The sequence below is a fragment of the Sinocyclocheilus rhinocerous genome, unplaced genomic scaffold (assembly GCF_001515625.1).
Source record: "Sinocyclocheilus rhinocerous isolate Xijiao unplaced genomic scaffold, SAMN03320098_v1.1 scaffold1201, whole genome shotgun sequence".
NCBI lineage: Eukaryota > Metazoa > Chordata > Actinopteri > Cypriniformes > Cyprinidae > Sinocyclocheilus > Sinocyclocheilus rhinocerous.
The window spans coordinates 251,260-266,189 of NW_015654059.1; the positions used below are offsets into that span (position 1 = coordinate 251,260).

General features: G+C 35.8%; 2 pseudogenes; one reads left to right on the forward strand and one right to left on the reverse strand.

Annotated features, from left to right (window-relative positions):
* The first annotated feature begins 1,970 nt into the window (after positions 1 to 1,970).
* On the forward strand, positions 1,971 to 6,433 carry LOC107716676 (retinaldehyde-binding protein 1-like; annotated as a pseudogene).
* A 1,649-nt stretch (positions 6,434 to 8,082) lies between these two features.
* LOC107716620 (abhydrolase domain-containing protein 2-B-like) lies at positions 8,083 to 12,510 on the reverse strand (annotated as a pseudogene).
* Between the last annotated feature and the right edge of the window lie 2,420 nt (positions 12,511 to 14,930).

Genomic DNA, 14,930 nt, shown 5'->3' on the forward strand with positions numbered 1-14,930 from the left:
TGGTCGCTGAGGAAATACAACAACTTCGCGCTGTGGATCGCCGGATCGGCTTTCACCGTGGACGAAGTGGAGTCCAGCCGGGGTCGTCACATGTGGTTGCCGCTCCTTTGTCGAATCCGCCGGCCGCTCCGTTCTCAAGCCCACCCGCCTCCGCTCACTTTAGCCCGCTGTGTGTTTCGTTGCGAAAGCGAAACTACTTTGTTTGGTCTTTAGCAACATCATATGACCCCTTTAATAGTTTAATAGGTGTGTAAAGACTATGGTGTGATGTGAGCTCTAACTTGGCAACACGTGATAAAGGCTGGATTGAAATTATGTAATAACAATATAATATAATATATGTATAAGTTGTCCTATAAATGTTGAAACAATATACCTGCATAATAATGAATCATCAAATTTATTGTCTGTCAACTATGCTTTTACCCAATAGATGTACAATAAGCACTGAGCTGCTCTGGTAGCACAGAGACAACCATTGTGCTGCAATCACTGCTTTAGTAATACAGACCCGCACATTCAAAGGCTCAATCCTGCTTTGTGGGATTATGGCCACCCTACCGATCAATGTAACAGTGGGAAACTTTGCAGTGACGTTTGAGGGTGGATGACGATAATTCTGGCTGCAAACCACTGGCTGCTTACAACTAAAATTTAATTTGAGTATTGATTTGAGCTCTTTGTGATATACAGTATCTCACAGAAGTGAGTACACCCCTCACATTTTTGTAAATATTTTATTATATCTTTTCATGTGACAACACTGAAGAAATGACACTTTGCTACAATGTAAAGTAGTGAGTGTACAGCTTGTATAACAGTGTAAATTTGCTGTCCCCTCAAAATAACTCATGTATATATGGCCCAAACTACAGCAGGGGTTTCCAAAACCTTTTGATGCCAAGAACCCCCAAATATGATTATAACCTTGCTGGGGACCCTCTTCCCAAAATATAAAGACAGTTATACCTTACAATGAATAAAAGACAAGACGGAAGTACACATTTGCAAATTTGCATTTGTGATCATTGAAATAAACTCAAAATATATTATTAAAATATTATATGAGAACTAATTAGTTTGTATAATTATTATTATTTTAACATTTTTAGAAGACAGTGTATTTTTATCTAGACACATTTAAAGTATTGTTAAATGTATAAACCTTATTGGAAATATTTTCAGTTCAATTTCAAAATTCATTATTTATTTGTATAACATTTTTAACAATAAAATATTCATAAAAAGCAGTTTTACAGAGAATGCAATCTAGAAATATGCAACAAAAGCTTCAACAAACTATTCTTCAACGTTTTATGGTGCAAGAACGGCGAGATGAAATGTTTTTTTTTTCACAAAGCCATATGCAATATATGTTTTTATTTCTAAATGTCAACATCTATGAATATTACCTGTTTTATTATATACATACATTTATTTTTACATTATTTAAAAAAAAAATTGTACCTATATATACATATACAGAATTTATGGTAAAAATTTTAATTTCTGATTAGCTATTTATATGTAGATTTTCTCAAATGTTTTACATTGATGCATTATCTTATGTCATATAATTATTTTCTGATTCTAATGAAAATGCCTACATATATATTTTGGCATGTGTACACGGCTTTGTGTTCAAGGTCTATTTCCAGACATCGTTCGCGTTGCCAGCACATAGTTTTCACTGGTGTTGGAATCCAGTCAAATCTTATTGGTCAGTTGATTGCCAAACCCTCCCTCACATTTAACCTCTAATAACTGCTAATATGTCTGACACACTCTTTCCCATCCACTCCCTATTTTATTTATTTATTTATTTTTAATCACACAATGTGTTTGGGGTCAGGGAAGGTTCCTCTTGATTAAAATATGACAGTCATGATGCTATTGGCTGCAGGCTATTGGTCAATGTTCTCTTTGCTCCTTTTCTCAATGTTTTTCGCTGATTAACATCAAATCTGCTCTGTATAATCCCATATGACGTTGTTAATCCATCACAGGTCACACTACAAATTATTGGAGCCTGCTCTTCCGCACCTCACTCAGTTCTGTTGGCTTGAGCAGCACCGCATTGTGTCAGGTAAGTGTCGTTTCCTAGGACAGAGCATGGGATTTGTTTTATCATTTAGAATGCAAGCTGCTCATGTTTTGGAATCTTCTAAAATATTGATGATGATGTATTATTCTCTATTCTCTCTAATCTATTCTTTGTTGGTGTTTGAACTGAGGTAGAGTGACTTGAGGTAGTCTGGGACATTTTTTCACTTTCAACTTTTACAGTTGATGCAGTTTTCACCTCAGAATTTCAGACCAATGGAGACTATCACATAACAACCCTGCTGAAATGCTTGTGATATAGCCAGAAATGTTCCAATTATATAACCTAATGTCTCAGATTACTCAAGTTCAGGGGTTTTCAAATTGGACTTCCGGAACTCCCTGATGGACACAAAGGGTATCTTGGGGGCCCACAAAATTATTTTACTAGAAGACTACAAAAGTGAACATATTTTATTTCTATTTAATTTTAATTTGTGTTATTTAATTGGCCTTATTATGATTTACTGGTAGTATTTTATTAGTTGTATTATTTTGTCATTTTATTACCAGGGTTTCTGCAGGTCTTAAAAAGTCTTAATTCACCTTTTCACAAAGGAACAGAAAGCCTTCAATTCATGTCATGGCATTAAATGTTGCATGCATTGCAAAAATGAATATCTTTCTTAGTTGTATTCCAGTACAAATATCAAAACATCCTTAAGTCAAGATACATTTATTTGAGATGCAAAATTAAGATCTCAAGTCTTGTTTTCTGAGAAATTATTTTCTGCTTTCTAAACACTGGTCAGAAGCCATATTTATCAATAAGAATATGGATTACAAAATAAGGAAATAATCTTTAAAATAAGAAAAAATACATTTTATTGTTTTTTCCACTTATTTTATTAGCTTTATTTTATTTGTTTATTATTTAATATTTTACTCTAATAGTGGGTAAAAAAGAAAAAAAAGTTTTGCCTTCAGTACAATGACAAAGCCACTAATTTAATTTGTCAAACTACATGTTTTCTTTATTATATCATGCTTAATTTTTTGTTAATTCTTTGTCAAACAGTATAATTGGGTGTTTATACATATAACATTTTATAAAATACATATCTGCCTTGTATGAGAAACCATCATCATTTGGGATCCTGAGAATCAAACTTTTTGAAAACTGCTTTCAGTGATTGTTTCTAATTAAATTAATATTTAGACAATCTGTTTTGAATTTAAAATGACAGAGAACTTTGGATCATCAAACTAAAGAGAGTATGACTTAAATACTAAATATATGTAATGATAACAAATTCTACCAAGTCACTCAATTTTAGGGTGACCATACGTGCCATTTTCCCAGGACGCGTCCTGGCCAGGATTTCTATATTGCCTAAAATATCTAGGTTTTGGCTTTGTTTGCGTGTGCAGACCGATCGGTGTATGACATCAACATACCTCAAGAGCATTTTGAAAGCATAAGGAACCGTCTGTATGGTATTTTGATGTTATACACAGAGTGGTCTGCACACGCAAACAAAGCCAAAACCTAGATATTTTAGGCAATATAGAAATCCGGGCCAGGACGCGTCCTGGGAAAATGGCACGTATGGTCACCCTACTCAACTTGTTTAATTTCTCATGGTTAAAACCCATTATGTCTTTGTCATAAAAAGACTTTTTGTTGGAGAGGAAGTATTTTCCTTGTGATCAATATCCCTCTCTCCACAGAACGTTGCACTGAGCATCTGAAGCAATGGCTGTTGTTGTAAGTAATTTTTTTTGTCTTTATAAGCTGTAAAACCACATTCAATGTTGCATTTGCTTACTGACCAAAATATGTTATCAGAATGAAAGAGAAATTTGACAAACAAGTGTAAAATTAGCAAAACACAGTATTGCCCACTTATGTTAAGTCTTAAGACCCTGTTATGTCACACAATATGTGATTTCACTCAGGTTCCTCCAAACCATCACTCATTTGGTGAACAAATGTTTTAAGAACAAGGCGGTTCTTAGTGTTTAGGGATAGAGCTACAAACATTAGCAGCTTATCCCCAATCTCAGGCCGGGTTTACTAGGCTTTACGCAATTCATGTGAGTGAGCTTAGCGCTAGCCCACACTAGCTTCCATTGATTAGGGCTACTAAACTAAATTGTTTGCTTAAACTCAGCATTAGGATGTTTTCATAAGTCTTTCTCCATAATAGAGTGGAACATTCCGGATGGTGTCCGAGGAGGAGCAGGCCCTCAGGGCTAAACTGGAGCACCTCACGGTCAAAGATCACGGGCCGGTGTTCAGACCTTGCGACCAAATACCTGACCACACGGTGCAGAAGGTGTGAGCAAGTTTTTAGAAAGTACAAAATATGCACAATTAGACTGAACACAGCACATGGCTAAATATAAATGTTCTATAGCTAACTTTGCTAAGTTAAGCATTGCGGTTGCAAAATTTCTACACAAAACACCCTAATAACCAACCAGACACCCTAGTAACAACCTAGCAACTATATAGCATCACAGTGGCAAGTTTGGCACAAGATTTTGTTGAGAAAATTTAAAAATCCAGTAAGCGTTAGACAATAGCATCTGCTATCAAGTTAGCATGATTCAGTACACATTCTGACAGACAAAAACTCACTAAAGCTGTTGCTTTACTAACAAATTGTTATATTTTTTAATTAATATTTTAACTTGTGATGTCATTGTAGGCTAAAGATGAGCTAAATGAGACAGATGAGAAGCGAGTGTCAGCTGTAAAGGAGCTCAGAGGTATTATCAAAGAGAAGGCGGATTCTGGAGACGACCTTGCTAAAGGTGTTCAGGACACTTTTGGGGACAACCCCGATAGTGTGCTGGTGAGGTTCATCCGTGCTAGGAAATATGAAGTAAACAGGGCCTATGAACTCATGAAGGGTAAATAGTTTTGCCAAAGGGTTTTTATTTGGACATTTGCTGCCACTGGAATGCTTCTGGCCCTGAGATGTTACTATTGGTTTTATTGTGTTGAAGGTTATGTGCGCTTCAGGCGGGATTACCCTGAACTCTTTGAAAACTTGACCCCAGAGGCTGTGCACCATCGAGGCCGGTTACCCAGGGATCCTGTCCAGCAGAGATAAATACGGCCGTGTGGTGCTGCTCTTCAACATTGAGAACTGGGATTATGAGGAGATCACTTTTGATGAGGTGATTTTTTTTCAATGATAATAGGCTGAACCGGTAGTAAGTTTGTATATTGATTGGTGTCCTTTTCTCTTTTTCATTTTTTATTGTATTAATAAAAAAAATATACACTACCGTTCAAACATTTTGAGGTCGGTAAGATTTTTTTTTTTGTAGAAAATACTTGTATTCAGCAAGGATGCATTAAAAAAGACTAAAAGTCTGTTACATGTATTGATATTGTGTTTGTTCCAGATTCTCAGAGCCTATTGCGTGATCCTGGAGAAGCTTCTGCAAAATGAAGAAACTCAAATCAACGGGTTTTGCATCATTGAAAACTTTAAGGGTTTCACTATGCAGCAAGCCTCTGGCATCAAGCCCACAGAGCTGAAGAAAATGGTGGACATGCTGCAGGTGACCTATTGCCTTTTAGAAAAATAGCTCTCTGTATTAGTTCTTAAAGGTGCATTCAGTAATACTTACCTACAAAGAAGGTTTTATCACAAATAAATTAATATGAAATTAATTAATCATGACCAACTGCTAATAGTGCATTTCTACAGTGAAAGCAGTAACTGAAAACTATTTGCTTTTTTATGTAATGCTGCAACCACGCCACTAAGTGTCAGTATAAGTCCAAGATGACAGTAAAACATGACTGAGTGAAACGTACACACATTTTTTTTTTGCTTCTAAACCATAATTTAAACATTAGTTAGTTGGCGTATCAACCTTCATAGTCTATATTAATAACACATAAATGTCCGTCTTTCCACATCTTAATTGCTGCCGCTTCTTGTGTATGGCAGGATTCTTTCCCTGCGCGTTTCAAAGCAGTGCACTTTATCCACCAGCCCTGGTACTTCACCACCACCTACAATGTGGTCAAACCCCTGATGAAGAGCAAACTGTTGGAAAGGGTAAATTGTGTTTATTGCAAAGAATATTCATGATGGATGAGAAAGTGATTTTGACTTTCTGTCTTTGAAGGTGTTTGTTCACGGTGATGAGCTGGAGAACTACTTCAAGGAGTTTGATGCTGAAATCCTGCCTTCAGACTTCGATGGGAAAGGCCCCAAATATGACGGAAAGGTCACAGCAACACAACTCTTTGACTAAGCACTTTTTATCTGTGGCAGTACAAGCACGCGACTGTGTGTTATTTTAGTTGTATTGTATTACAGAATGATCTAACGTGTTTTTGTTTTTCTGAGAGTGAACCCAGCAGCATAGAGACTTTCCCATACCAAACCGCCAGCCTCACTGGAAAAGTCTCCAGATGTCTTTGAAAAGGAATGAAACAGATAAGATCAGTTAGTTCTCTGTGACACTGTGTTTTATAGGAGTGCTTGACATTCCTCACTAATCATGGGCAGAGCCCCATTTTCAGATTTACCCCGAAATATAGATATTCTTTTGGAGCAAATGAGAGTCCAGACATTTCTGTTGTTTCTCTTGTTAAGTGAGAATGGAAAAATACTCAGCTTAGTCAATGTTTAAAACATAATTATAAGAATATATGATGTTTTGAATGGATAACTTTCTATAGAAAGTTAAATTGAGTACATAAAATTTCATTGTAATAATAACTGTTTTACTAAATAAAAGTGCACAATTAAAATGACAACTTTATTACATTGTCATGTATTTCCTGTAAAAGAACGCAAATAAAAAACCTTTTGGAATGTCAAACATTGTGCTTGAGTGCTACATCTATTTCTTTCTAGAAAATAAGCTGCATAAATTATGTGTTTGCAAATACTGGAACCTTGTTACCAAAATGTGGGACATAAAATTGTATATATAAAAAAAAAAAAAAAGTTTTTTTTTGTTGTTTGTTTTTTTACATTACATTAAAACAACAAGCAAAAAAAAAGGATATAGTTTTAAAATAATAATTGAAAGTAATAATAAAAGTAGTCAGAATACTAAAATAAAAATAAACATTTAGGATTAGATATGATCTGATTCCAGTTGTTAGATACTGTCAAGAAGAGAATTTAACTGGTTATTATTAAATGACAATTCAAGACGTGACGTGAAAAAGCTAATCCACTTCTAGAGTGCAATAAAATACTATGTCATTGTTCTTTGGTTTAATGTTACATTTAAATGAAATAATTTGACATGTTTATTTATAGCGTTCTAATATAACAACAGAGAATGATAGTAAGAACCACAGAGAGAGAGTTTTAAAAGACGCCAATAAATAGGAGACCATCAGATAAAAGAATATTGCTACAATTGTTTGTGCTTCCATCTACAGGAAACTATTTATTAAATACATTTACTGAAAATAATTGTGCCACTGAAGCAGCAATAAAATGCAAAAGTGTCAATAAAATATAAGGCAACCTGACAGACTATTCAAAAGAAAATGAGGACCATTTCAATGTAAATGCAAACTTTCAAATTATATTGAATTTGATCACTAATATTAACAATTTCCAAACTGATCAACATTTTAACATCTCACAAAGGTGATTTGATGAGTTATTATTTGAGATATGCTGACATCACAGTATAGAAAAATCTATGTAAATGACAGCTGGTGAACTTTGAGTTAGTTACAAGTTATTTGTCTTAACCTCTTTACCATCTCCTCTTGCCAAATATGTTCTTCCACAAGTTTCACTATAACCTTTTCAAAAACATTTTACAAATCCCTCTGCACAGTTTGTCAGGCTTTGTAGCGATACACCATTGACATCTGACGCAACTTACGGTAAGTATAATTTATTACCGTATGTGCTTTCTCTCTAATTCCTGCTTGAAGGTCAGAGCAAACTCTAGTGAGTCAGACCTTTAGAAACCATCATCTAACCTCAACTCAAGAATTGCATGAGCAAACAAGAACACCATAAAGTGTTATGTTTAGTGTTGCACAAGGCATTGTTTTTCCTACTGGCATTGCGGCCTGTGTTTCTCCCACTGGCAGATAATGTTGGCATAACTGACTATGACTTTGTCCATCCAGGAAAGAGGTTGAGGAAAGAGAACAGTGCCTTCAAAGAAGCCGAGATGACCTCCATGTAGTGTCAGTGCAAAGATCACATTTTGCTTCTTTTCTGTGGAGAAACAATACAGACTTATTTTAGGAACACATCAAAAGTTAACAGCATTAAATATCAATTAGACATATACTCAGAATGCTCAATAATCCATCCAAATTGATATACAAGGCTACAAAGACTTCTGTTGTGGCCTCTTTAAAAATGCATCAACTTAAAAGTTCTGTTGAAGCTCAAGGGAAGGAGCTGAAGATCAGGTGACCCATATTTCCTTAGTGCAAGGCAGTTAGGCTCGTTAACAGGGGTTCGCTGTTGGGTCTTTCACCTGAGGCTGAAGGAAGAAGCTGACGGCAGTAATCTGATAAATAATCACAGAGGGAAGGATCAGATGGCCCTGAAAAATTCAGCATAGGTGTCCAATGCAGGATCTTAGACACACAGCGGTGCTGAGAGTCTTAATGGGCGCCTAAAAGCACTATCAGGCCATACGTGTCGAAGACGTTTGACTTTTTTTTTTTTTTTTTTACACTCCTTTGGTCTGTCCTTTGTTTAATGGCTTCTTTTTTGCTTGTTAAAAGCCACTTGACACATCCATTAACTCTTCCCAGTAAAGATGGATAAAAATGGAAAGTAATAGATAGAATAGTAAAAATCTAATAATATAAATACCTGCTAGTGTACGAGGTATCGTCAGCAGTGACTGGTGGACTAATGGATCATCTGAAGAGTTCATCAAGAGGAGAGGAACGCTGATCTGATATAAGAGACATAAGATTATGGTTATAAAAAAAAACAAATATGAAAAAAACAATATGACTTAAAGGTGGGGTAAGCGATTTTTTATCCACCTTCTCTATCTTTCTGTCGCTCGGCTCGCTAATGTCCGTCCTGTGCACTGAACGCTCTCTCCTCCACATCATGAGTAGACACACCCCTTACTGCTGATTGGCTACAAGTTTGTTTTGCTAGTCGGCCCAAATCAGTTTTCTAAAGCGTTTTTGAAAAATTGCTTACCCCACCTTTAATATAACTGGCTTTCAAGAATATTACTTACATTGTGAATATAATGCACACAGCTTTCCTTCTCATAGTACTCCTTTATGGAGTTGTGTCCATGAAACTTCCTAATAGATACATACATTTAGAAAAGAATCATTATGGGAACTGAAGATGCAGTCAGAATTGTCTCATGAAAGCTTTTAAAGTACCTCATAATGTTGTCATCAATCTGCATGAGTGAAGTGGCCATATACAGCAAGCTGAGGTCGGCGGGCTCCATTTTGCTACAGCTGATACCAAATAAACTTGCCCTACAGGATAGATTTACTAGACTCAGTTTCACATGGTCAGTAAATATAGGATATATAGGGATTAGGGATGTCACAATTCTCAATATAATATTGAACCGTTCGGCACGACACCCACGGTTCAATACACGATTGTGAATTGCGTTTTTGCTTTTAAATAATTTCCGTGCATTTTATTTCTCTCTGAATCGGCTCTGTTTGTGTGCCAGTGAGTCTGCGCGATGAGATGAGCAAACGCCTCCCCGCTTATAACGTGCATTTTAAAAAGCAACACACGCCGAACATCTTCGAGGTATAACTGTTGCATCCCTAATAGGGATATAAAAAAATTGGTTGCCAGGGTTGCCACTGGTTGTCAATCATACAGTTTAGTGGATGCCCTGACTGACCAACTACAATCAGATATGTCACAAAAATAAGGATACTTACCTGTGAGATAGAATGATTTTTTTCATGTTGTCTGCCATGAGGAAGTTGTACAGCCTCCTACACTGATCCCACTGTAGAAACGTCTCCTGAGCCCTAAAGACAAGCAAATAAAACAGAAAACCAAGTAGTCAAAATCACATAAATTATTTGTAATTGTACATTAAGTGCATAAGTTAAAAATACATATATATATATATATATAATAAAACAAGTATAAAAATTGATTTATCATTTATAATTATAATTCTGTTACAATTCTAAAGAATCTAAGTGTGTGTGCACCTAGTATTCCCTACATTATGGGGACCATATATATATATATATATATATATATATATATTTATTTATTTTTTAACAAAAAAAACTCATCTTATTATAAAGAACTTGTAACCAACTGTCTGGTTGTTTTTCACAAGTATGCTTGTTTCATAACAAACAAGCATGCTTGTCACACGTGGCTTACCGTACGTGAACATCCTCGGAGAAGTCAGCTCGATGTTTGGTAGCTCTCCAAGATGGTTGAGAACGGCGCACCTGTAGCCTTGTTTCTGTGAATAATCCACAAAGGTCCGTATATAATGCTTCTCACTATGTTACCGATCCCAGGACAGATCACCATGGTGATGTCTTCTGTGATGGGACAGAGACAGATAAACTCTAGTGAAAGAACGAGCAACACCTTTGCCTATCCAGAGGAATCGTCTTAATCATAAACACCCTAAGTGGATGAAAATGACAAGCTGTCAAGGTCTAAAAATGCAAGTAAGCATCATAAAAAAGATTATTTGTGCTTAATATTTCAGTCTTTTTGAACCATATCTCTGTGTATATTTTTGGATCAAGATTTCCTTTTTGGGGTCAAATATCCCTTTATTGCAAAACCCAAGCTCACCTCCAGTACTGTGAACGCTTTGTGGCTCAAACAGGTCAAAGGTGGCAGTGGCTTCATCTGACATGGGCAGGTACTTACGCAGCCCACAAGGTTTTGGGGACTTTACCCTTCCCATCTTCCCATAAAGAACAGTCTGGAGATGTCCACTCTTTCCCCATAACAAGGGAGGGATGTACCTGGATACATGGGCATGTGGCATAATATTTATAAAGAGTGGCTCAAAAGTAGTATCCAAATATTTATTTAACAAAACATTTATTCCTGGATTCTTCTAGTCATTCTACAGCAAATCACATCATTTTATTGTATTTTGCCATCTAAAAAAGATGCCATGTGTGAGAAGATTGCAAAAGGATGACAAGAAAGCTTTCTAGGCAGCAGCACTCACTCTTTGGTTAGAATGGGGCAAGACTTGAGCAGGTAGCGACTGAGAGGGGTATCTTGACAGGTGATGTCAGGGGACACCGTGGGACACTTCAGGTTCAGGCTCTGCACTATGACATACAGAACCGTGGCTACAGCAGCCAGCTTCATGCCATCAAACATGGCAGGCATCTCAGGAGATATGGTGCGGATGTCTGCCTCCACTTGGGCACTCATGGTGGATTAGTCTACTGATGGCTGATTTGAGGAAATAATAACAATAAGGAAAAAGAAAATGTATTAATAATTTAACTTATAATAACTTTTAAAGTGCAAACATGAATATATACATAAGCAGACAGTAGAATATCACATATTTCAAATATCACTTAAACATTATGTTCAGATAAAATGGAATAAGCCCAAGTAAATAAGCGTCTCGATATTCATAAAACTGTATGTGTAAAACTTTGCAAATTAATGAATAGTCACAGTTTTTTTTTTTTTGTAGAAAATATTAGAAGTATTTTTCAAACATGGATACAAAGATTACATATCTAAGAACTTGACACTTGTGTCTTAAACTAGATAATATTCCTTCTTTTTATAATATCAGACATTACTTGTTGTTGACCTATATATACACACCTGTGCGTGCATGCATGCATATCTAGTAAAATAGAAATAAGTAAATTTGCACACAATTAATCCAACTTAAAAAAAATATGCCAAACACATATAAAGATAAGATAAATGACAAATACAAAATAGATAAATATTGCACATAGAATGCTAATAATTTCATACCACACCTTGACTTTTAAAAAAAATATGTGCTGGGTTACAAAGCAGCTTCCGAATGTCAATGTTCAGTCCAGCAGAAAAACAGAGGCTCTTCACTGACCCAGATGTGTCATCCAGTCAAAGTAAACTACATCATGCAAGAGTTACAGGGGGTTAATCAGTTTACAGTGACCCTATCCATCGAGTTATGCATTCTTCTGACAAACATACTTAGAATATTATTAATATCATTTATTCAATATAAATTTGCTGTTTTACGTGTATTTTGCACTGGTTATAAGACAATACAGGACGCGTTGAGCAATTTATGCATTTCTTGTACGCTATGCTTTAGTAGAATATAACTAGCCTATAAAATCGAATTCTTAGCATGCAGTTATGCAAAAAGAAAACAATGCATACCTTGGCTTCACAGTCGTCCAGTGATTCTTCTGTGCCGCTGCTCTTGACATCTTCACTGTACAGTACTCAGAGATATCAGACGACTTCAAACGACATGCAGCGTGCCTCGTCATTCACTTTACACCCAGCAACTGCCTTCCATACAACTGGAGCGCGTCTTCATTCGTGCCCTCTGATTGGAGCAGCGTCAGAGTCGGCGCGCCTTCAGTGCCATAGGTATTCATTTGGTTCCAGCACTATCACTGTGCGCTAGAATTATAATAGCGTCAACTTCACTGTCATTCAATAGCTGTTACCTGAAGTAAGCAAAAGGTACAAAGAAATAACACTTAAGTTTAAGTATGGATACTGTGCTAAATTTTTACTAAAGGAGAAGTCAAAATATTGGGCCAAAAACATAGCCTACTTAAGCGAAAGTTAAAACCGAAAAAAGCTTTCAATACGTAATTGTACTTAAGAAGTTTTATTTTTATAGAACCTTTCCACACGCTCAAGGTCGCTTAAAGCATTACAAGGTCGCTTACTTAAACGTTTAGAGTAAAAGTAAGCTTTTAACTTGAAATGTATGAAGAACTTTCAGCGTGATCAATCTCCTTTGTTTTGCATTGTTCCACAGAATAGAATAAATAAAGGTGAATATTCACCTAACTAAATGATAGATAAATAATGTTATTCATTTTAACGTCTTTACTGGACATGTTTGTTTCTTTGTTAGTCTACCTATAATTTAATTTAAACCTATCTAAATAATGACCTGCTAATAAATGTTATTCCTTTATACGCATTTACTGCACATGTTGCATTTAAATTCATTTTAACCACACAGAAATAAAATGCTTAAAATAGAGAGGAAAATCCCATATTCTAAATATAAATAAATAGAATAAGTAAATAAATAATGAAAGAGATAGATAGATAGATAGATGATTCGTGGTTGGTTTAATAGCATATGGCTTCATATGAACAGTGTGCTGATTGATAATTTCCACAAGATGGCAGGATACAATTGAAAACACACACCATGCCATATCTGGAGCAAGTTGTTTACAGTTCCATGTATTAGTAGCTACTTTCGTCAGAGTGGTATGTCCTCACAGAAATTCAGAGAATTGGAGAGAGCAGATGCAAAATTGACAACAGCAGTGGACCAACAGTCCAAAAACATCTGGAAGACTCAATATAGCTATTACACGGCAAATTCCAAGTAGGGCCAAATGCACTCTGTAATGCACAGCTGATTTGATCCCCCTTATAAATGATTGTATTATTTCCCGTAAGTGCCATAAATGAAACTCAGTTAGTCACTCTAAGTGACGCTAAATAAGATATTTTGTGAGACAACCAGGATCTTAAATGTCTGATGTTTAAAATCCAGCTCCATGATTTCCCCACAGCCGACATCCATTATGTTATTAGAGATTAGTGGCTCTGCTGGAGGAAAATCAACCTCGCTTTATATTCAATCAAATCAAGTGGGACTGGCTAAAGTGTCTAGAGGAGCATTTAGACATGAGCTCTTAAGGGCCCCAGCAACAGAGCCAAGAGAGACATTAATAAGTTATTTTTCATTAAGCATAAAATTAAATCTAGTGGTGCATGAACATTTAGTTTTCTCCTTAAACGTTTTGACTTTGTGAAGTCCTTTCAAGTTTGGGGTTAACTAACATACCTTTTCTCGTTCTATATTTCTAATTTACTGGATCTTCGAGTTTACATTGTCCAGCAACTTGCATTTTATATGCATGTATATACACAAAAGCACAAGATACTAAAAGAAAAGCATGATGCGCGAAGATCACCAATTGACCATCACCCACACATTTGCATCGACCTGCATACATAAATGGATCTTAGAGCAACACACCCACTACCTTTACCTTACAAACAAATTATGCTTTTGCATGAATGCAGCATTTGTTTGTCACAACAATCCGCTTTATCACGCTATCAGCATTAAGCTGGTCCTAGCTGATGTTTAAATAAACACTTCTAACAAGCCTTAATCATGCATTCAGAAAAATCAACTCCTTTTAAGATCTTTAAAGAAATTCTGACAATTCTGTCATAACTTATTCACACCACTTTTGTTATTTATATAGTGGATCGGAAAGACAGCCTCATTTACTTTCATTGCATGAAAAATATATAACAAGAATGAATGGTAACAAACACATACACACAACGTTCCCCTAACGTTCTTATTTGGTTCCTCGTTGGAACCGGAAAATAAGGTTTTGGGAACGTTCTTATTGTTTTTTTTAAACAAAAGCTAACCTTCCCAAAACTTACACAAAACGTTCCTTAATGATTAGTTTTAGGTTTTATCTCTATAACCAAAAGCCAATGCTCCCAGAACATTCTGAGAAAAACAGCTGGATGTAGAAGAAAGAAAGTTATAGGCCTACAGGTTTGAAACGACATAAGGGTGAGTAAATATTTTTAATTTTTTTTGCTGAACTATCCCTGAAAACACGGCAAAATGCCTAAAACCATCAAATGTAAACCGAGCTGTTT